The following is a 21,308-nucleotide window of genomic DNA, read 5'->3' as shown; positions in this document are numbered from 1 at the left end:
GCAGCCGACTCCAGGCAGGGCCCAGAGTGTGAATTTCTGCTCCACCTGCCCTTCTCAGGGTGTTTTCTGAACGGATGGAGGATGGATACAAGCCAGAGGGATGAGAGTAGCAGAAGAGGATTCGAGAACCCGGAATTTGCCAGTCTTCTTCTCCAGAACCAGGTTATTCCAGCTTCCTGAGGTGGTCTGGGGATGGCTTTAACTGGGCTGACCTGCCAAGGGGGAAACCCCCAGTCAGGGCTGTTGCTCACCTATGCAGAGCCTTGGTGTGAATTTAAAAGGGTATCTTTTCTTAAGGGAAATGTAGCTGAATATCAATCTATTGCTGCAGAAGCTGCCCAGCCCACCCTCTTCCTTGCCCACACTCTCTAGGGTATTTGGTAGTAATGCCTGGCCTCCACCAGTGCTCTTCCCTGACAGAGGTGTCATTTGACATCTGCGGGGATTGGAGTTGGGCTTCTGGGCGATACAGGAGCACAGCTGCATCAGGTGTTGCTGCTGAGGGGCCAGCCTGTGCCTTCGCTTCCAGATGTGCTGGCCCTGCAGCCACCGTGAAGTCACACAGCTCCGTGGAAGTGGGATTCTCTTGCCCAGCCTGGACACTGCATGCGGTGCTGCCCTTGGGCAGAGGACGGCAGGATGGAGACCCAGTCCTGCTCTGCCGCTACTCAGCAGTCCAGGGAAAATCACGTGGCCTCTGTGAACCTGGTTTCTAGTGGGAAATGGGGATGAGGCGCACATAGAATGTGTGTCCAGAAGGTGTAGGTGTGTGTAAACGTTGGATAAAGTGTTAGTTGCTTCAGTTCAGTTCAGTCGCTCAGTCGTTGCTTAGTCGTGTCCAATTCTTTGTGACCTGCGGACTGCAGCCCAGCAGGCTTCTCTGTCCATGGAATTCTCCAGACAGGAATAATAAAGTAGGTAACCATTCCTTTCTCCAGAAGAACAATCTTCCCAACCCAGAGATCGAACCTGAGTCTCCTGCACTGCAGGCAGATTCTTTACTGTCTGAGCCACCAGGGATGTTCCAAATATTGGATAAGACATGTGCATACCCAGCCTGGCTCAGGGAACCTGGCTTCCTCCCCGACTGTATGTCTGTCTTGTTCCATCCTGCCTGCTGGCCAGGTATCTGGTTCCCTGAAAAGATGCTGGGGAGGAATAACAAAGACGTGATTAGCTTCTGCTCAGCCTGGGGAAGAAGGGGTTGTAGGGTTGTAGGGTCTCCGTATCTGGTTTAACTGTCCAAATGATCAACAGTTGGTGGCAGATATTTTTTGACTTTTGAGACCCTTGCCTTTATCCCCTGGGGAATCTCAGGGCTCCTTGCTTTCCCCAGGTAATGACTGCTTCACTCACAGGGAAGGCCATGTTCTGTAGGAAGGGTCATTTGGGGAAAGCACGTCTCTCAAAAAGTGAGAATCCTTGTGGTGCTGTAAAGTGGGACACAAGTCATTTGAGATTTTGAGGGGGAGTTTCAGATCTTTCTCTGTTTTTTTATTTCTTCCCTCTTTCCCTTGCTTCCCGCCCCCCACCCACTTATTTTCCCTTTTAATTTCCAAATCAGTCCTTATGTTGTATAGCTGATATGATCAATAGCTCTTATTTCCTGGGAGACCTATTCAAAATGCCACCTGATCCTCCCCAAACTCCCAAATCCCTGGACATCAGGTGGATTTGTTTGCTTTCAACTTCTGTTGCTAATTTTTCTCAGTTTGCCTTAGGACCATTTGCATGCAAAAATTGAGAAAATTTTTTTTTAATTAAGGAAAATATACTTAAAATCAGGCGTGGAATATGAGACAGTGTACTGATGGTAGATGAATAATGCTAATTGTGTGTGAAGTCACAGCTTTCTATAACATTGACTTGGCAGGTCAGAACTTTTTGGACTGACTATTGGGAAGACCGTCTCTTCTTTAAAGAGTTTCTAAACATCCTCCGGGCTTCAAAGAGAACATTTGAGATAAAGACCAAAAGAAGTTGTGAATTTGTTTCTAGAATATTAGGGAATATCTTCCAAAGGGAAAGGCCCTCACAGGATTCACAGTCTTTAGGGAAGTATTCACTGAGGAATCTGGGTAAAGATTTTCAGAGCTTTTTATTTACTACATTTTTGTAGTTGCTGTTTTATATACACTGTCTTCAGTAGAAACTAGAGGAAACCAAGAACTGAAGAACCAAACCAGGATTTGTCTGCTGCTGAGAATTTGAGGATGGAATTTTAGCCGTGGGCTCTCATGAGTTTGCTTTTTCCCAGGGGCAAGTGGCCTTGCTTCTCAGGCCTCAGTTTTCTCCTCTGTAAAGTGGTCTTGGAAAGGATAGTCACCTCCACTCTCAGCATCCTGTGCTTCTCTGACTTTGAGTCAGTTCTAAATGAGGTGGATGAACTGGAGCCTATTATACAGAGCCAAGTCAGACAGAAAAACAAATATCATGTATTAATGCATATATATGGAATCTAGAAAGAGTGAACCTGTTTGCAGGGCAGCAGTGAAGATGCAGACAGAGCAGACTTGTGGACACAGGGAGGGAAGGAGAGGGTGGGGCGAAGTGAGAGAGGAGCATGGAAACATACACGTCACCATATGTGAAATAGATAGCCAGTGGGGATTTGCTGTATGATGCAGGAGCTCAAACCAGTGCTCTGTAACAACCTAGAGGGTGGGAAGGAGGCTTAAGAGGGAGGAGACATATGTATACCTATGGCTGATTCATGTTGATATACAGCAGAAAGCAACACAAAATTATAAAGCAATTATCCTCCAATTAAAAATAAATAAATTTTAAAAAAATTCCATGCTTTCCAAAATCCTTGAGGGAGCCCCCTGCAGGATAATCAGAGAAGAGAGGAGTCCAGTTCCTCACCCACAGGCTGGGGGAGTGGGGAGGGAGGGGAAAGAGGTGGAACCGTCCAGAAGCAGAACAGAGTAGTCTTTCCCAGGGTCGGAATTTTGCACCTGAGCTTGTGGAATGGCACTTGGTCACTCCAGAGAACAGCGGCCCTTTTGCCTTGGCTCTCTGAGTGGGGGTCCACTGAGACACCCCTGTGCCTGGCTGATTGTAGGGTGTGAGCCTGGGCTGCCATTCAGGGCCTCTGTCTCTATCCCTTTGACCTCCTTGGTCTGAGCGTGGATCCTCTTAGTGGACCTAAGGAGAGTTTAGAAAATCCCAAACCCAGTTTCAGAGACCAAGGAGGGTGGTCCTCTCAAGACCAAGCCCCGGGCTACTTCTCAGGTCTGGCCACACCCATCTCTGCAGGCCCGTCCTCTCTCCAGCCATATCTTCACTCTTGCCCTCGGTCCCCTCTGCCTGAAGATTGATACCTGGTGAGGTATCTAGCCCTCCTTCAAGGCTCAGTTCAAACACTCCCCGCTTCTATAAAGTCTCCCACCCACCTCCCCCTGGTTTCAGGGAGATGACGTTCTCCTCCTCTGCCAGGCAGACCTGCCAGTGATGAGGCACTTAGTAGGTTGCTTGAAAACCACTCTTTTGCTTGGCTCTCGCTAAACCAGGAGCTTCCAGAGGCAAGGATTCCAATAGCTTCGACTGGGCTTTCCTAGTCCCAGTGACAGGTTCTAGCACATAGTAGGTAGGTCTTAATTAAACACTGGCCGAATGACAAGTGAAGGGAACCTGGGCTCTTTGCGGTTTTCCACTGAGAAGCAAGCAGGCAGGAGTGGTTTGTGTTTGGGCTATCTCCCCAGGGCCCAGCTCCACAGTGGTGTCTGAACAGAGCATGCTGATCAGTCCCCTGCTCCCCCATACCCTTCCGTGCGAGGGGCTGAGAGCTGGGCTGATGGGCGTGCAGGGAGCCCGGGGCTGGTGTAGGAGGCAGCACTGTGCTGTCCTTCTCTAGGGACCAAGGTGTGACAACTCTCAGTTCTTCCTGGCCATCATCCCCAGCAGCCTGGGATTCCAGCGGCACTTGGGGAAAACCAGACTGTTTGTGCCTGTGATGAACACCTGTGTTGGAGGCTGAGGAGACGACTTAACTTGGTACCCGTTAGAGAGTTCTAGTGGGTCAGACTGTCCATGCTCATCAAGAGAAACCTGGGCAATGCCAGCTTGCATGAAGGCCAGGAGGATCCGAGGAGAGAAGGGGTTGCTGAGCATCAGGAGTGAGTTTGTTTACGCTCCAGCATTTCCAGGTCCATTTGCTGAGTGCCTCCCATGTGTGATCATGGTTCTAAGTTCTGAGGGAGCCACCTGACCACGTCCCTGCCTTCGGGGAAGCGTACTTCCTAGTGAAAGTCCCGGAAGATCAAGAGGATGGGAGCTGAGGCCGGTGCCCCCTCCAAGGCTATTCTGAGCTGGCCTCTTGGTGAGGGGTATCCTTGCTCCATTCATTAGTCCCTGCATTCTTCCCCAAGATGTTGCCTGCCAGAAGCACAGATTCTCAGCCCTCCCTCCTTCCCCAGGGCTTGTTAGAGACCCCTCCCCTAGATTCCCACCATGCCCTGCACAACTCTGCCCTCTCCCCAACCTGCTTAACTGTGGACCTTTTTTCCCTGACCAACCGAGAGCCTTTTTGATAACCAGGTCTATATATGTATTTTAATATTTATGTGTTTGGCTGCGTGGAGTCTTTGCTGCAGTATTTTGTTGGTTAGTCACTAAGCTGTGTCCACTTCTTGGCAACTCCATGAACTGTGGCACCCCAGGCTTCCCTGTCCTTCAGTATTTCCCGGAGCTTGCTCAAACTTACGTCCATTGAGTTGGTAATGCCAGCCTACCATCTCATTCTCTGTCGCCCCCTGCTCCTCTTGCCTTCAATCTTTCGCAGCATCAGGGTCTTTTCCAGTGAGTTGGCTCTTGGCATCAGGTGGCCAAAGTATTGGAGCTTCGGCGTCAGTCCTTCCAATGCAGCATTCTGGGTCTTTCGGTTGCAGCCTGGGCTTGTAGGGTCTAGTTTCCTGACCAAGGATTGAAGCCAGGCTGCCCCCGCCACCTGCCCTGCACTGGGGGCACGGAGTCTTACCCTGGACCACCAGGGAAGTCCCCAGTTCTGCCTTCTATTCATGACCACACCCCTGCAGCATGCTGTGCCTGGCACAGAGTGGGGCTTCCACATCTGACTGCGGAATTAATAAGCCATGGGGTAAATGCTTGGTTTCATTTATCCATCTTCCCCATCCACGCTCAGCTTGCACATCTGTTCTCCTCTCTTTCTGGGTGAGTCTTGGAGTGGGGTGAACTCTTGGGGAAGCTGCTGGAAAGCTGGAAAACTGGGGGAAATGGGAGAAGACCCTGGCTGGAGTCAGCTCCTCTGTGTCCTCTCTGCAATTTGGCCGCTTGAGGCTCATCTGCCTTTGAACACACTCCCTCCCCCGGGCTGGGAAGGCGGGTAGGGTTCAGGGCCGACAGAGCTGAGCCGTGAACACGGACCCTCCTTACTGAGGCCTGTGTCTCCCTCCTCGTGGGTGGGGACGAGGCAGTGCTGAGGGACAGACCTGCCCCTGTGGGCCTCCGGTTCAGTCCGCCCAGCTGGGCCTGCAGGAGAGCAGGCCGCCTGGGAACGGCTGGGAAGTCAGGCCCAGCCTTGGGCCCACTTCCCCCAAGGCCAGGATGTGGCGTGGGACCCAGGCAGGCGGAGGTTCCCACCACTTGGCTCCTACACCCGAAACGCTCTAAGCCCAGGCGGTGTCTCCCAGCAGGAGGGGGTGGGGAGAGACTCCAGCTGCCTGGGTCAGGCCCCTGCATCAGGACTAGGGCAGCTCCATAGGCGCCCACCTCTGACATCTGTTCGCCACCTGGACAGTTGCCAGTGGCCCTGCAGTCCAGCCTTGCCTTGCCACGGGGGAAGAGATCTGGGGATTAACCATTGCAGGCCCTGCCTGAGCCAGGCTGAGGCTGGCCCTCCCAGATCAGCTGGCATCCATCCACCATGAGCCAAGGACTGGAGAGGACATATTCGCAAATGTTGTCTCATTTCATCCTCATGTCAGCCCCGTTTTCCTGATGAGTAGACTGAGGTGTGTGGAGTTACGGAATTTGCTTATGCTGATGGTGGTGCTCAGTAGTATCCAACTCCGCGGTGGACTGTAGCCCGTCAGGCTCCTCTGTCCATGGGATTTCCCAGGTAAGAACACCGGAGTGGGTTGCTATTTCCTGTTCCAGGGGATCTTCCGAACCCAGGGATTGAACTTGTGTCTCTTGCGCCTCCTACATTGGCAGGTGGATTCTTTACTGCTGTGCCACCTGGGAAGCCCATGTAACGTGCTTAAGGTTAAACAATTAGTAAGGAAAGTTCCTGTATTCATCCTTTATTACAGGGTCTGCTGTGTGCTAGGCAGTAATTCTGGGCCCTGTGGATACACCTTGAATGATGGACAAAAAAATGATGGACAAACAGGGAGAGATAGAAAATAATATATATAGCATCTCATATGGTGATAAGTCTGTGTGGAAGATAGGAGGAGGGAAAAGGGAGTGGATGGTGTTGGGAGAGTTTTTTTTTTAATTTTAAACTTTTATTAATTCTGTTGTTGCATATTCATCATTGTATTTGTTGCATTTAAACATTTTTTCATTTAAACATATTTTATTTTATATTGGAATCTAGTTGATTTACAATGTTGTATTAGTTTCAGATGTACAGGGAAGTGATTCAGTTACACATATACACATATCTATTCTTTTTCAGATTCTTTTCCCATATAGGTTATTATAGAATACTGACTAGAGTTCCTTGTGCGATGCAGTAGGTCCTTGTTGATAATCTTCATTATCTATAGTAGTGTGTATATATTAATCCCAAACTCCTAGTTTATTCCCTCTGTACCTTTCTTCTTGGGAACCTTAAGTTTGTTTTCTATGTAAGTCTTTCTGTTTTGTAGATCAGTTCATTTGTATCATTTTTTAAGATTCCACATTCAAGTGATATTATATGGTATTTGTCTTTCTCTGACATACTTCACTTAGTAGGATAATCTCTTGGTCTATCCATGGTGGGGCAAATGCATGATTTCATTCATTTTTATGGCTGAGTAATATTCCATTGTGTGTTTACATATCACAGCTCTTTATCCAGTCCTCTGTTGATGGACATTAGGTCGCTTCCATGTCCTGGCTATTGTCAACAGTGCTGCTGTGGACATGGAGCTGCATGTATCTTTTTGAATTATGGCTTTCTGAAGATATATGCCCAGGAGCAGGATTGCTGCATCCTATGATAGTTCTAGTTGTAGCTTTTTAAGGGCCCTCCATACTGTTCTCCACAGTGGCTATGCTATGCTATGCTAAGTCACTTCAGTCGTGTCCGACTCTGTGCGACCCCATAGACGGCAGCCCACCAGGCTCCCCCGTCCCTGGGATTCTCCAGGAAAGAACACTGGAGTGGGTTGCCATTTCCTTCTCCAATGCATGAAAGTGAAAAGTGAAAGTGAAGTCGCTCAGTCGTGTCTGACTCTTAGCGACCCCATGGATTGCAGCCTAACAGGCTCCTCTGTCCATGAGATTTTCCAGGCAAGAGTACTGGAGTGGGGAGCCATTGCCTTCTCCAGTGGCTATACCAGTTCATATTTCCACAAACAGTGTGGAAGTTTCCCTTTTTTGCACATAGAAGAAGGGTTATTTTAAGTAATCTCATTGAGAAGGTTATTGCTACTTACACAGCATTTGCTGGGAGCCAGGCATGACCCAGACCACTAACCCACTAACTTAATCCCTGCAACTACCTTCGGAGGCAAATTACTATTATTTACATTTTCAGATGGGGACACAGAGGCACAGGGAGGCAAACTAAGTTGCCAAAGAAAACACAGCCGGTCAATGGTGTTGGCATCGGCACTTAAGCAACCTGAGTTCTGGCTCATTACCATTTTTCTCCCCTTCTAGGGCTACACAGACAGTAAGTGGGTGGGCAGAGGAGTGGGCCTGCAGGACCCTATTCAGACAGGTCAGGCAGGTGCTAAGGGGCAAGCGTCCTGGTGCTCCCTCCTCTGCAGCCCTTTTGAGCGGGGGAGGAAAGAGCAGAGCAATGGGTGGATTCTTTAGAGTTAAACCTGAGTGAGAAGGGAGGGCTTGAGTAGATTTGCAGAAAATAATAGACAGTAAACACTCCAGATGTGCTCTCCCCCCCGCCCCACCCTACCCAGTTCTTCTCTCCTCTCCTGGTCCCTCCAGGCTCCTTCACTTCCCAGAGGACTCAGATCTGAAATAAGTAGGACTGTTTCTTGCTCTTGTTCTAACCTGCCCTCCCTCCATATCAGTCTGGGGAGAACTTAGTTATGATGATGATGAAGGCAGCTAACATTTATTGCAGACTTCTTGAAATGGCTGGGGAACATGTGTACATTACCACTCACACATGCAAGAAAAATAATTGCTGGAATTGATCACTTGCAATACAAAAACCTTAGCCTGGTCAATAAAGGTATCTTCATCTTCTCTGTGATGTGATACACAGAGACTTATGGTCCAGTAAAGTCAGGATTCAGTCTTCTAGGGCCCCCCTCCTTAGTGATCTGCTCGCTGGGGAAGCTCCAGTTTTCCCAAGGCCACAGGTTCCGTGCTGACGCGCACTGAGGTGTTCTGTGTTCCCTCTGCGTCTAGGATCCTGGAGCTTGTCAACTCAAAAAGATGCACAGCTTGGGAGTTGCGAATTCAGTTTTATTTGCGGCAAAATGAGGACTGCAGCCTGGGAAACAGCACCTCAGATAGCTCCGAGAGACCACTCCAAAAAGACAGTGGGGGAAGGTCAATATATAAGATTTTGGTGAGGGGGGGAGTTCAATACAATCAAGTGCTTACTTTACAAAAGGTTTTCTGCTGGTCACCAAGAGCTGATGTCACCATGAAGAGATTTCGTACTTTTCTAGTTACGAAGAGATGCAAAGATTGGGATCATGCCATCAGTTGAGATATCTGCCTATCTAAAGAACTGCTGCACCAGCTTCCGTGGAGCACAGAGTGCGTCACTGCACCCTGACCCCTCCCCGGGGGGGCTGAAGGTCAACAGCTGCCGAGGCACAGGGTTCAGTCTCTGCAGCGGCACATGGCAGATGCCTGCACTGTTGTTCAGTCGCTGGCAGCTGTTCTTGGCAAGGGCCAGTTTGTAGTCAACAAACCGAAATCCGCTGAAGGGGCCGGGTCTGCTCTTGTCCCCGGGGCTTTTAAAGGGTTACCTGGCACCTGTTGCTGAAGCCGTGGCTTCTTCAGGTCCCTCACTCTCCCAGGCACCCACCTTCCCCTAGGGAGCCCGAGTGTCCAGCTGTTGTGGGTGTGAAGGCCCATTCTTGAGCAGGCCCGAGAACAGCCCCCTGGGTCCTTCCCAACCTGCCCCTGGCAGAGCCCTGTTGCTCTGAGCTCAGCTGAAGATGGGGCTTCTCCAAGGGGCGTGGTATTTCCCCAGGTGTGCGGTCCCTCTCCTAGGATTCTCCAAGTCATTGGCTCCTTTCTAATAATGTCCCTCCTCCCAGGTGTGGAAGTGAAATCCTGCTCATTTACTTCCTCCCCCTCCTAATCCTAGAAAGTTTCTCTATTTCCTCTTCCTGTCCAGAGTAAACAACATTGCTTCTTAGTGACCCTTCTCTGCTCGGTTGACCTTTTTGTTTGCAGGGGGTTGATGGGGGGTGGTTATAAATCTTCTCTGACCAGAGAAAAGGCCATGGCTTAGCTCTCATATTAATAGAAGGGTATGGGAGGGACCCCCCTGGTGATCCAGTGATTAAGACTCCTGGCTCCCACTGCAAGGGGCACAGGTTCGATCCCTGGTTTAGGGACCCTGCACTGCTGCATGATGTGGCCCAAAATCAACAAACCCACAACAGCAATCAGAAGGGTACAGGGGAAAAGGAGAAAAAAAAATTAAACATCTGGATCTCCCAGAGGCAAAATATATTGGGAAATATTTTCCTCATAAAATACTCTGTATCTGGCCTGCAATATTATTCCTGAATTTGTCAGTTACTCCTCATGACGGCACTGTGGGGTATGACCTGTCCTGACAAAGAAAGTGAGGCTTTTGAGGAAGCAAACTTTCCCAAGCTTTTAGAGTGGGTTCCTGGCAGAGCCAAGTTTAGAAGCTGAAATTCTGGATTCTCGGCTCCATTCTATTCCTAGGGCCTTTGCTTCTCAGAAAGGAGTCTTGCGGTCGAAGTTCGTTAGCCCTCAGTAAAAATAAAATGTTACCCCTTGAATAACATATAATCCTCCCCAGAGAAAGGGGGATTGGCTTCAAGTTGACTCAGCCAGGGGTGAATATCAGGGCAAACCTCTCATGTCATAGAAAATCTCACTCCATGTTAGCAAGCGCTGTCTTCAGATTCTTTCCTATTCCTAGGTATGTAAAAACTTTCATCCTTCTCGGTTTTTTTTGTTTTATTTTGGTTTTTTTGACATGTTCTGTCGGGTGTGGGATCTTAGTTCTTCCCTGACCAGGGATCAAACCTGTGCCCCCTGCATGCATTGGAAGCAATGACTTTTACTACCTGTTGGGAGGATGACTGTGCTTGACAGAAAGTGTGATGTGACAGCCTCCTCCTCACTCAGCTTCCCTAGCTAAAGAGGCCTTTGACTCACAGCTGTAGCTGCTTTGTGCAGAGCCTGGTACAGCCCTGACTCAGCTCACAAGTCAGATGAAGCCCTGCCCTTTTCCATCTGCCAGTAGCTGTTTTCCGGCTCTGAAGACCGCAGTGCAACATTTGAAAATTCAGCTCTGGCCCCTGGTTGCACTGGCGTTAAATAAGCCAAGGAGGGTATCTGAGCACCAACTAAAAATAGCCAGGGGAAATAACCTTTTCCTTTTATATTTAGCTTTTATGACCTAATGAAGTTATTGGTATTGTAACATTTTTTCCCTTTGACCACATGCACATGGATTCATTTTCCCAGAAGCCCCAATACCCAGGACATTCTGAGATGCAGGGACAAGGAAGGGAAGGAAGCAAAGTCAGTGAGAGATGTGGTTAAGATGACCTGAAATGGCAGGAACCAAGCCTGCACAGGCTCAGTTTAAGACTTACTACTTCTTTTCATTGCCTCCTCCAGGAAGCCTCCCTGGTCTCCTCCTGGTCAACAACCAGACTGCAGCAGATGCCTCTCTCCACTCATATCACAGTGCCTACCTGTGTCCACCCATACAGTGCTAGACTAGCTATTGCGTGCCTGGCTCTCCCACTAGACTGTCATCATTAGGTGCTCAGGAACGTACCTTATTCAGCTCTTATCTTTCCTGCCTGGTTCATCCGAGCAGGTCAACTGATGTCAGTTAAGATGGTCCCTAAGGTGCCAGATACAGAGGCTGAGTGAGTTACTGAAGATGACATGCACTGAGGCTCAGACACGTTTCTAAAGTCCACAGGATGGAAAGCAACATGGAACCATAAAGTATGTTACACAGGTGTGTTTTCTTTGGTGTGATTTTTTTGTGTAAGCAAAGAGGATGCTGTCTCACCACTGGCTGGGAGGTCTCTTCTTATGCTAAAAAAAGAGGGTTGAAGAGCATGAGCGTGAACTTGAACATGTCAAAGGGACACTGTTATCTCCTTTCGACTGTGAGCTCCCACTCTAGAGCTCTTTGCACGTGCCTAGTCAGAGGGTCACTAGGTCCAAGCTTGTAGTGCTCACTGCTTAACAGGTCAGTAAATCAAAAGAGATGATTTTGGGGGGCGAGGAATAGAGGTTTTATTCAGAAAGCCAGCATATTGAGAAGATGATGGACTAGTGTCCCAAAGAGCCATCTCACCTGAGTTAGAATTCAGGCTTGTTTTATATCCAAAGAGCAGAGGGTGTGGCTGGCTGTTGCAAACCTGGTGCAGTAATCCTTGGTTCTTGCAGCTGTCCATGTAGGTCTGATCCCAGTATGTCTATAAATATCCACATTAATTAGTTATTGATAATCGTTTTCTGTTCTACTTTTTATCTCTATATGAATGGGAAAGTATTTTACCTTTAAAGGTCAGAGCCTTGAGAATGGGCTATTATGTGTATTTCAGGCTATAGGCGACATTCTTTTACACACATACAGAGCCCACATGACTAAGCACCGGCAACAGCGCACAAGGGTTAGAGCTAGAGAAACAGATCCAATATGGAGTCAGGTTTGTTCTCCTCTGTTACAAGAGCAGATGCTGAGTAAACATTTGTGGAATGAATGGATGGATGGATGGATGCATACATGGAGGAAGAAACTCTTACAATCAAGTGAGGTTCATTCAGGGAAGACTTCGGGGAGATGAGCTTTGAGTCTAGTTATGAAAGAGGGAAGGACATGGGTTGGCAGAGATAGCAGGGAGGGCTTTGTGGTTGGGTGAGGGGAGGCAGGCCATTGGTACCAGTTGGTTTGGATCCTTCTAACCAGATGCTGACTCCGAATGCCCGTCTCTTAGGGGAGAGGAAGACTTGGGGGGCTGTGGATAGCCATACAAAGACACATGCCTAGAGACAGGGTTTTCCCCTTTTTACTGTGCTGCTTTTCCTCCAGCACTTGGAACTGAACACATTGCTAAAATTCCTTGAGTCCCTAGGGCAGGGGTGGGGGTGCAGTTGGTGGGGGGGTCAGTTCTAACAAATGAGTCTGGACAGAGGCATGTGGAGTGTGGCCCAGGGAGATAGGGAGGGGGGAGGGGGAGAGCACTGAAGACTTGGAGAGGAGGGAGTTCTATTTTGGGCAACTCTGACTCCCAGCCTCTCTCCCAGCCAGGTCTGCAGCAGACCCCCGCCTCTGCACAATTTGCTTGTCCCTCTGCGCACTGGCTTCTCTGTTTCTGGCTCCCCTCTGCATCCTTCCAGTCTTGGCTGTTTGCCTCTTGGTATTCTTGCCTGCCTCCCAAAACCTCCTCCCAGTCTTTTCAAAGAAGCCATCCCTGAAAAACAACATCATCTACAAATAATAATCAACATCGACATTTATCCTCAGTCCCACTAAGTGCCAGGCTCCACACTAGGTGCTTCATGGGTACTGGTTCAGCTCACAGGAAGCACACGAGGTCATTGTTCCTGTGATGATGGCTGTTTGAAGAAAGCGAGCCCCCGAGAGGTTGAGTGAACCCCAGGCAAGGCCATCCTTAATGCTGGTGCCAAAGATCTACCCAACTGACAAACCTGTGCCCTTCTCTTCTCACAGCTGCCCAGCCCTCCCTCTGAATCAGAAACTCTGGGAGTGGGGCCCATTGAGCTGCGTTTAACAATCCCTCCAGGAGATTCCAGAACCACTGGTTTAGCTGATCTGGCTCCAACCTGGCTGATCAACCTCCAAGTCCACCCAAGATTTGGAGAAAGAGGATTCATTTACTGCTATTACTCATCCTTAGGATTCTGTTGACTGGCTCCAGGCAGTGGGCTAGATGCCCAAGGCTGCCCAGACCTTGTTTCCCTGGTTGAGAAATAGGAGCAACCCCCACCCTTAGAGGGCAGCATCTCTGTGGCTTCTCATTTCCAGGAGAGGATCTCCCCAAGAGTGGTTACTCAATATTCACAGCACCTTAGCATCACCCAGGGAACTTTTACAACCATCAGATATTAAAGCCACTCATTCCCTGATACCACCCCCAGAAATGCTGGTCTGGACCGAGGAAGGAGCCAGGCTTTAATGGACGTGGGGGTGGAGAACCTTGACCTTTCCCTCCCCATCACTTCCCCAGGGGAAGAGGCGAGGCATCTTTGACCAGTGACTCTGGGAGGTAACGAGTTGGGCTGGCCAACACTCCTCCCTTCTCTGGGTTCTGCTGTCTGCAGGGTGGCGCATCTGGCCAGCTCTGGGTGGTGGGGTTGGAAACCTGCTCCTATGGAAAGGTCCCCAGTCACCCTCCTCTGCCAAGGACTGGACACATCAGCTGGCCTCACTCATGGGTGGAATATCAGGAAGTCCATTTGTCTAAAGAGACAGCCGCACACTCCCACAGTTTTATCAGGAACGTGGCTGATACTGTGACCTCCGTCTGTTTGCTCCATGTATCTCTTTCTCAACTGGCCCTGAACTTGAGCCAGAAGAGGAAAGTTTCATAGATGGACCCTGCAAAACCCCAACACCATACGCTGGACAGGGTTAGTGTTGAATTTCGTGAGATGTCATGAGCATGCCAGCTAGTTTAGTTAGTGGTCAGTAAAGGGTCTGTGCATTTGAATCAAAATGCAGCCCACTCTGGTCACCAGTACACCCCTCCAGGGAGAACTGAAGCCTCCCAGCCTCAGACCTCCACCACCAGTTAACTCCTTAGTCCTCACTTAAGTCAGTGAATCTTGGTGGCTCTGGGTAGAGTATCAGAGGATCCCTCCATAGCTGTCTGTTGTTGTTTAGTTGCTTCAGTTGTATCCGACTCTACGCTGTAGCCCACCGGGCTCCTCTGTCCGTGGGATTTCCCAGGCAAGAGTACTCGAGTAGGTGGCCGTTTCCTTCTCCAGGGGACTTCCTGACCCAAAGACTGAACCTGTGTCTCCTGCTCGTCAGGCAGATTCTTTACCACCGAGCCACGAGGACAGCCCTCTGTATCTGAGAAAAGCACAGATTCTATTTAGAGTTGGCTCTCCCTTGTTAAAACAAGTTCCCAGTTGACACTGATGCTGCTGGTCTAGAGACACACTTTGAGATTAGGTGAGCTGAGTGCAAACCAAAGGCAGGTGAGCGCAGATGAGGTTCAGTGTTTGGCGAGCTTGGCTGCAAATTAGAATCACCAGGAAACATTTGCACCTCGCCACCCCCACCCCCTACCCAGAGCCCTGTAGGGTAAATGACTGATCCCCTTTTCCTGGGACTCAGAACTTCCCAGGGATGTGGGACTTTCAGGATTAAAACTGAGACCGTCCTGAGCAAAGGAGGATGAGCTGCTCACCCCAGTGGCTCCCCGACACCTGCCCAGAGATTCTGTTTTAATTGGTTCTGGTTAGGATTCAGGCGTAAATATTTTTAGAATGCCCTGTGATTCCATTGTGCAGCCAGAGATGAGAACTTGGGGGGATTTGAGCACTACTCTGGAAAGGAGGATGAATTGTGGGGAAAAAAAGAAAAAAAAAAAGGTTTGTATAGATGTGAAAGAGAAGGGAAGGGGATGAAGAGTCAATGAAACCACCTGCATCCCAATCCCTTGAAGAACTCGTTAAAATGCAGATTTATGCTTACCCATATCTGCTGATTCAGAAACGCTAAGAGTAGGGCCCTGGGATCTGCATTGTTGAGAAATCCCTTAGGATGGGATCCACTGTCCTTGGGATTCTTCTGTGGAGAGTGGGGAAACCAAGAGCTAAATTGGGGGAAGAGACCTGGAAACCCAGTGTGTGCTCCAGGTGGGTAGCCTGTTGACGGCTTTGGGCCTGAGGCCAAGAGGAGCAGTGAGTGAGGGGCAGGTCCAGGGCAAAGAGTTCACCTCTGCCTGGGCTGGAGGCCAGCAAACTGGTAAGAAAGGCTGGGGCCTTGGAGAAATGCTTCCAAGCTGTGAGCACGAGGGGAGGTCAGTGCTGCTGGCCAGACAGGCAGGACCCATGGCCTCCCATCCCCCCAGCTCTGTGACCACACAGTCAGGCCCTGTGTGTCTGAGTTGGGTCCACATGAGAGATCAAAGGGCCCGTGAAGGAAGCATTTCCAAGTGGGAATCGACTGGGCGTGGAGACTGATTGGATAATTATAAAGGAGGGAACATAGTGTGTTTGTGTGCACACGCGCTTGGTGGTCTTTTGGACAGCCTGTCAAAACCTGCCTCTCACCCCAGCACAGTTATGTGCCTGTGACCTTGGGCAGGTCACTGGACTTCTCTTGGCCTCAGATGTGAAAGAGAAAGGAAGGGGATGAAGAGTTTCCCGGTCTAAACTCAGGATGCTGATACCCACTTCTTGGCGTTTGATGTGGTCAAGAAATGAGATAATACATGTAAAGGCCTAGCATGCAGCACCTCTCAAGACAGGAAGCGTTGAGGATGAGCTGTGCTTTGAACCTCGGACCGTGGCGTCACTCACAGAGGAAAGCCAAGGTGGGCTACAGGCGGGAGGAGTGAAGACGGTTTGAGAGGAAGTCGGTGGGAATGGTGCCAGCATTTCAGAGCAGACGTGTGGGTCGTTGGAAATAAGGAGCTGGAGATGGGGGAGACAACGCTTCAGGAGAGACCGCTGGCTGAATTCGTCTGAAAAGAGAGGGAAGGTTTGCTGGGAGGGGAAGGAGTGAGGGAGAAGGACAGAGACCAGAGGTGTGAACCTTGGCCAAGCCCCAGCACACCAGCTTCGAGACCAGCTCTGCTGGGTGCAGGGCTCCCAAGAGACCGTGTGACGCTGGTCCTGAACTCAAGGATGTAGCAGCTGGTTGAGAGCGACCCTATTCAGGAAGCGGCAGCGGCAGCTCTGATGTCTGATGGGAGAAGCACAGGATGCCAAGGAGGGGTGCCTCACCACACCTGTGAGCAAGGGCGCGGGCTGCCAGGTGGGTGGCCGGGAGCAAGGGGAGGGTCCAGGAGTGGTGCTCCAGACGGGGACCAGCTAGTTGAAATCGGAGATGAGAGAAAGTGGAGCGTGGGGAAAGCTGGGCTGGGTGTCATGTTCTGAAACACCATGGAGAAGGTACTGGGAAGACAGCCTCTGGAGGAGGTGGGGAGACAGGCTGGAAAGAAGTGATGCTGATGTGCAGAAGTTTGCAGGTGAGGTGGACACTGAGGAGGGAGGCGAAGGGGACGTGAGGGGCCCTCGGGTAAGTAACTTTCCTTCAGTGGAGAGAATCCGGGCACAGCTTACAGGTGTGTCTGGGTCAAAGGAACATGACTTAGGGACGGGGGAGTCCACGCAGAGACTGGGCTTGAAGCTACGGAGGGCATGGTCTGGGTTCCAAAGGGGAAACCCCACCTTCTATAGCCTGAAGTCTCCCAGCCGAGGTCTCACTTCCCTTGGAGGAAGCATCCCGTTCTAGAAGCACAGGGAGGAAAAGTATCTTACACCTTTTACATACGAGATGTCTTTGGTTCGCTGGAAGGGAGCGAGGGCAGCAGAAACAAACAGAAATGAAAATGTCCAGCGTTTCGTCTGGGAATGCCAAGGTCTCATTTAGCCACGCAGGTCCGTCAAGGCGCACGCTTTCGCCTCTTGCTAAGTGCCACTTGAGACACCTCTTGATGGTGTCTGGCCAAGATCTGGATGCCTTTGACCTCCAGTGAACTCAATGTTGCAGGAAGGGGGACCCCTTCCAGGGCCTGAAACTGGGCTCTTGTCTGACGCTTGGAAATGAATTGTACGAGGAGACACATATGCTGACAAAGCGAGAGATTTTGTTGGGAAAGGGCACCCAGCTGGAGAGCAGAATGGTAAGGGAACCCAGGAGAAGTGCTCTGCCACGGGGCTCTGCAGGCTCGGGTTTTATGGTGATGGGATTACCTTCTGGGTTGTCCTTAGCCAATCATTCTGACTCAGAGTCCTTCCTGGTCGTGCACGCCTTGTTCAGCCAAGATGGATGCCAGAGAGAAGGATTCTGGGAGGCGGTCGGACCTGTGGTGTCTCCTCTTGACCTTTCCCGAACTCTTCCTGTTGGTAGAGGCTTATTAGTTCCGTGTTCCATACCAGGACCTCCTGTTGTAAAACAATTATGCAAATAGTTACTATGGTGCCTGGCCAGGGTGGAAGGTTTCAATCAGTGTGCTTCCCCTAACTTTAAGAAGAGAAATGGTTGAAGGACCTGAGTTCGCATAAAATCATTTCGAAGATTTTATTTCTGGGGTTAATAACTTCCTCCTCTCTCTATTCCCCACCCACACTCCCTGCCGTCAGATGGCTTTCATTCATGGCGCACATGGTGTTACGTCATGTTCCTGGGGCACTCAGTATAGATGGTGGAAAAGCTCATTGGCATAAAAAAGATAAATGAATTCAAGACGTCAAATAACATGAAGGGCCGCAGAGTAGTATATGATGCAGCGTCCTATAAAAAGGGTAGACAGCAAGGGCTCTGAGTTTATTTGGAAGAATTCAGATAGCCGAGGATGGTTAAGAAGGCTGCTTGGAGAAGGTGGGACCTGCGCAGGGAAGGGAGAGGAGGAGGAAACAGAGGTAGGCGTGGGCTGGGGGATAAATGTTGCAAACACAAATGTAGAACAAGCAGAACCAATTTTTTTTTTAACTCTATTTCAAAGCTAACACATTTTTCTTGCTTTTAATATTTATCCAATTGTAGAAGGACCCATAATCTTTGTGTCTGAGTAGTCATCACCTTGATGATAGATCCTGTAACTGATGGGGTCAAGAATTCAGGAAATACATACTGCAGTGTATCCATCCGCTCCCATCAAGTTCCTGCTGTGTGTGCAGAAAGAGCCCGGGTCAGGGGAGTTGGAGATAAAGCGGAAGTGTCCGTGCCCTCCAGGAATTTTAATCCCTTGAGCAATGGTGTGTTTAGGGAGGAGTGACCAGGGAGCATGCGGCCCGAGGGGTGAGGTGGGATGGAGAGGAGAGAGCAGGGTGGGGAGCAGCCCAGAAGTTACTGTGTTGCCCCATCAAGGCCGTTAGGGCCAGGAAGCCACCCCAGATTAAAGTAACTTGTCTCCGTTCTGTCCTGACCATTTGGGGACTGTGGGTAACATTTTTGGAAACACGCAGGGAGTGGCTGGCTGGGCTGCTCTTCCTGGGAAAGGCTGCCCGAGCTGGCTTCCTTGGAAGATGGGCAGGACCAGCTGCGAGATTCATGGGCCCCAGCGCAAAATGGAGAGGCAAGGCTGCTTGTTCCGAAATTACTGAAGATTTCAGGACGGCAGCGGCAGAGCCTTAAACCAAGCCAGCGGCTCTCGTGAGAGTGCCTGGCACTCATCTTCAAGAGGCTGGCCCTGAAGATGGGTAGCCTGGATCTTTCTGTGGCTCAGCGTGGGCGGTAAGATGATGGGGCCCGATTGTTGCCTGCGGCCGGGGGACAGGGCTTCTCTGTGCTAGCGCTCAGTTCTTCCCTGAGGGTTGGGGTGGGTAATGGGGAAGGGATGGGAAGGCTTCCATGGCTGGGGGGCCGGGGAGGCGGGGGACGACAACTGCTCACCATGATGCTGTCATCTCTGTGCAGTGGGAAGGCTGTGTCTGAGTTTTGGAATCAATTAGACTTCACTTTGACTTTTCACTTTCATGCATTGGAGGAGGAAATGGCAACCCACTCCAGTGTTCTTGCCTGGAGAATCCCAGGGACGGTGGAGCTTGATGGGCTGCCGTCTGTGGGGTCGCACAGAGTCGGACAGGACTGAAGTGACTTAGCAGCAGCAGCAGCAGACTGAGGTTCACACTTTTTATGAACTCTGCTAACTTGGGCAAGTTACTTACCTTCTCTTAAGCTTTAATCTCCCTATGTGTAAAAATGCATAAGGTCATCTTTGCAGGCTGCTGGGATAATTAAGTGAAATAAAAAAGGCCAGTGTTTGAGCCCAGCCTAGCTCTTAGTAAATGTTAGCATCCTTCTTTCTAAAAATGTGCTGAATGTCTATCTTGTAAAATATGGAGCATGGTATAGTTTGAGGACACATTATTGTCAGCAATTTGGTTTGGTTTTTTTTTTTTTTCCCATCTCAGGCTTATTGGGGAAAGGGCTAAACTCTAACACCAGAATTTCAAATAGCGGCAGAGGGAGTATACACATTGTTTTTTTTTTAATTGGAGGATAATTGCTTTACATTGTTGTGTTGGTTTCTGCCGTACAACAACTAGAATCAGTGATAACTATATCAGTCATAACTTCCTCCTGAGCTTCCCACCCCTCTAGTTTATCGCAGAGCGCTGCATTGAGCTCCTGATGCTATACAGCAGCTTCCCACTAGCCAGCTATTTTACACACGGTAGCATATTTATGTCAGTGCTGCTTTGTCAATTTGTCCCCCGCTTTCCTTCCCCCACTGTGCTCACAAGTTTGTTCTCTACATCTGTAGCTCCATTCCTTCCCTGAAGATAGGTTTGTACCATTTTCCTAGATTCCATATATAGGTGTTCATATACAATATTTCATTTTCTCTTTCTGACTGACTTCACACTGTATAGTAGGCTCCAGGTTCATCCACCTCACTGCATTGACTCAATTTCGTTGCTTTTTATGACTAATATTCCATTATATATATGTCCTGCAACTTATGTATCCATTCATCTGTTGATTGACATCTAGGTTGCTTGCATGTCATGTAAATAGTGCTGCAGTGAACGCTGGGATGCATGTGTACACCTTGTTAATATGCACTAAGGAAAACCCAATTATGTCTTCTGTACAAACACATACACCCAGAGAAATGCACACATGTGTGTGGACATACACATTACAGAACTGAGTTGAAACTGGGTTGGAATGAGATGGTGTTTCACAGGAGAGGGTGGGTATCATCTCCTGGTTTTAAACCTCAGTGTCCTTATCAGTCAGAAATACTGACGTTGGTGGGTTGTGTTGAGATTCAATGAGATACTGCATGTGAATACTACATTCTCTGGTTCACGGCAGGTACAAGCATCTTTCAGTGGATCTCTGTTCCCAGGCCATAATGTGGTTCACAGGAAACTGAAGACAAGACAGTGTCTTCCCACAGTGACATTTCTTGAATATTACATTTGGGCAGCTCCTCATAAACCAAGCATGGGCTGATTTTAAATTGGCATGGAGGCTGATTGTCAGTGATATTACTGTTTCTGCTACTCATATATGTCAGGGAGCTAGCTGGGTCTTCTCTCTACAGAAACTTGAAAGTCAGTAGAATTGTGTGTTTATTTCCTGGGAATGAATACACATATACATACACACATCACCTATACATCTGTACCATGCCACATACGCACATAAACACACACATAACACTATCAGTTCAGTTCAGTCACTCAGTCGTGTCCAACTCTTTTCGACCCCATGAACCCCAGCACGCCAGGCCTCCCTGTCCATCACCAACTCCCGGAGTCCACCCAAACCCATGTCCATTGAGTTGGTGAGGCCATCCAGCCATCTCATCCTCTGTCGTCCCCTTCTCCTCCTGCCCCCAATCCCTCCCAGCATCAGTCTTTTCCAATGAGTCAGCTCTTCGCATCAGGTGGCAAAAGTAGTGGAGTTTCAGCTTCAACATCAGTCCTCCCAATGAACACCCAGGACTGATTTCCTTTAGGATGGATTGATTGGATCTCTTTGCAGTCCAAGGGACTCTCAAGGGACACTCTCCAACACCGCAGTTCAAAAGCATCAGTTCTTCGGCACTCAGCCTACTTTATAGTCCCACTCTCACATCCATACATGACTACTGGAAAAATCATAGCCTTGACTAGACGGACCTTTGTTGGCAAAGTAATGTCTCTGCTTTTTAATATGCTGTCTAGGTTGGTCACAACTTTCCTTCCAAGGAGTAAGCGTCTTTTAATTACATAACACTATAAACACACACATACATACCACCCAGAGTTGCACCCTG

The 21,308-nt window shown here is 49.4% G+C and overlaps 1 protein-coding gene across 5 annotated transcripts in view; it reads left to right on the top strand.

Annotated features, from left to right (window-relative positions):
• DAAM2 (dishevelled associated activator of morphogenesis 2) overlaps nucleotides 1–21,308 on the top strand; it is a 136,290-nt gene that overhangs the window by 41,612 nt on the left and 73,370 nt on the right. The window contains exon 1 of one of the 5 annotated variants that reach the window (XM_070360998.1): nucleotides 6,057–6,079. The exons of 3 other annotated variants lie outside the window; for them this stretch is intronic. The gene's annotated coding sequence lies outside the window, so the exon portion shown is untranslated. Of the gene's footprint in view, nucleotides 1–6,056; nucleotides 6,080–18,653; nucleotides 18,770–21,308 lie in introns of those variants that run through there. One more of the 5 variants, XM_070360997.1, reaches the window with a different exon arrangement.

Source organism: Bos mutus, chromosome 23 (assembly GCF_027580195.1).
Source record: "Bos mutus isolate GX-2022 chromosome 23, NWIPB_WYAK_1.1, whole genome shotgun sequence".
NCBI classification, from domain to species: domain Eukaryota; kingdom Metazoa; phylum Chordata; class Mammalia; order Artiodactyla; family Bovidae; genus Bos; species Bos mutus.
The sequence above is the reverse complement of the archived record's forward strand: the minus strand, read 5'-3'. Positions and strand labels throughout refer to the sequence as shown.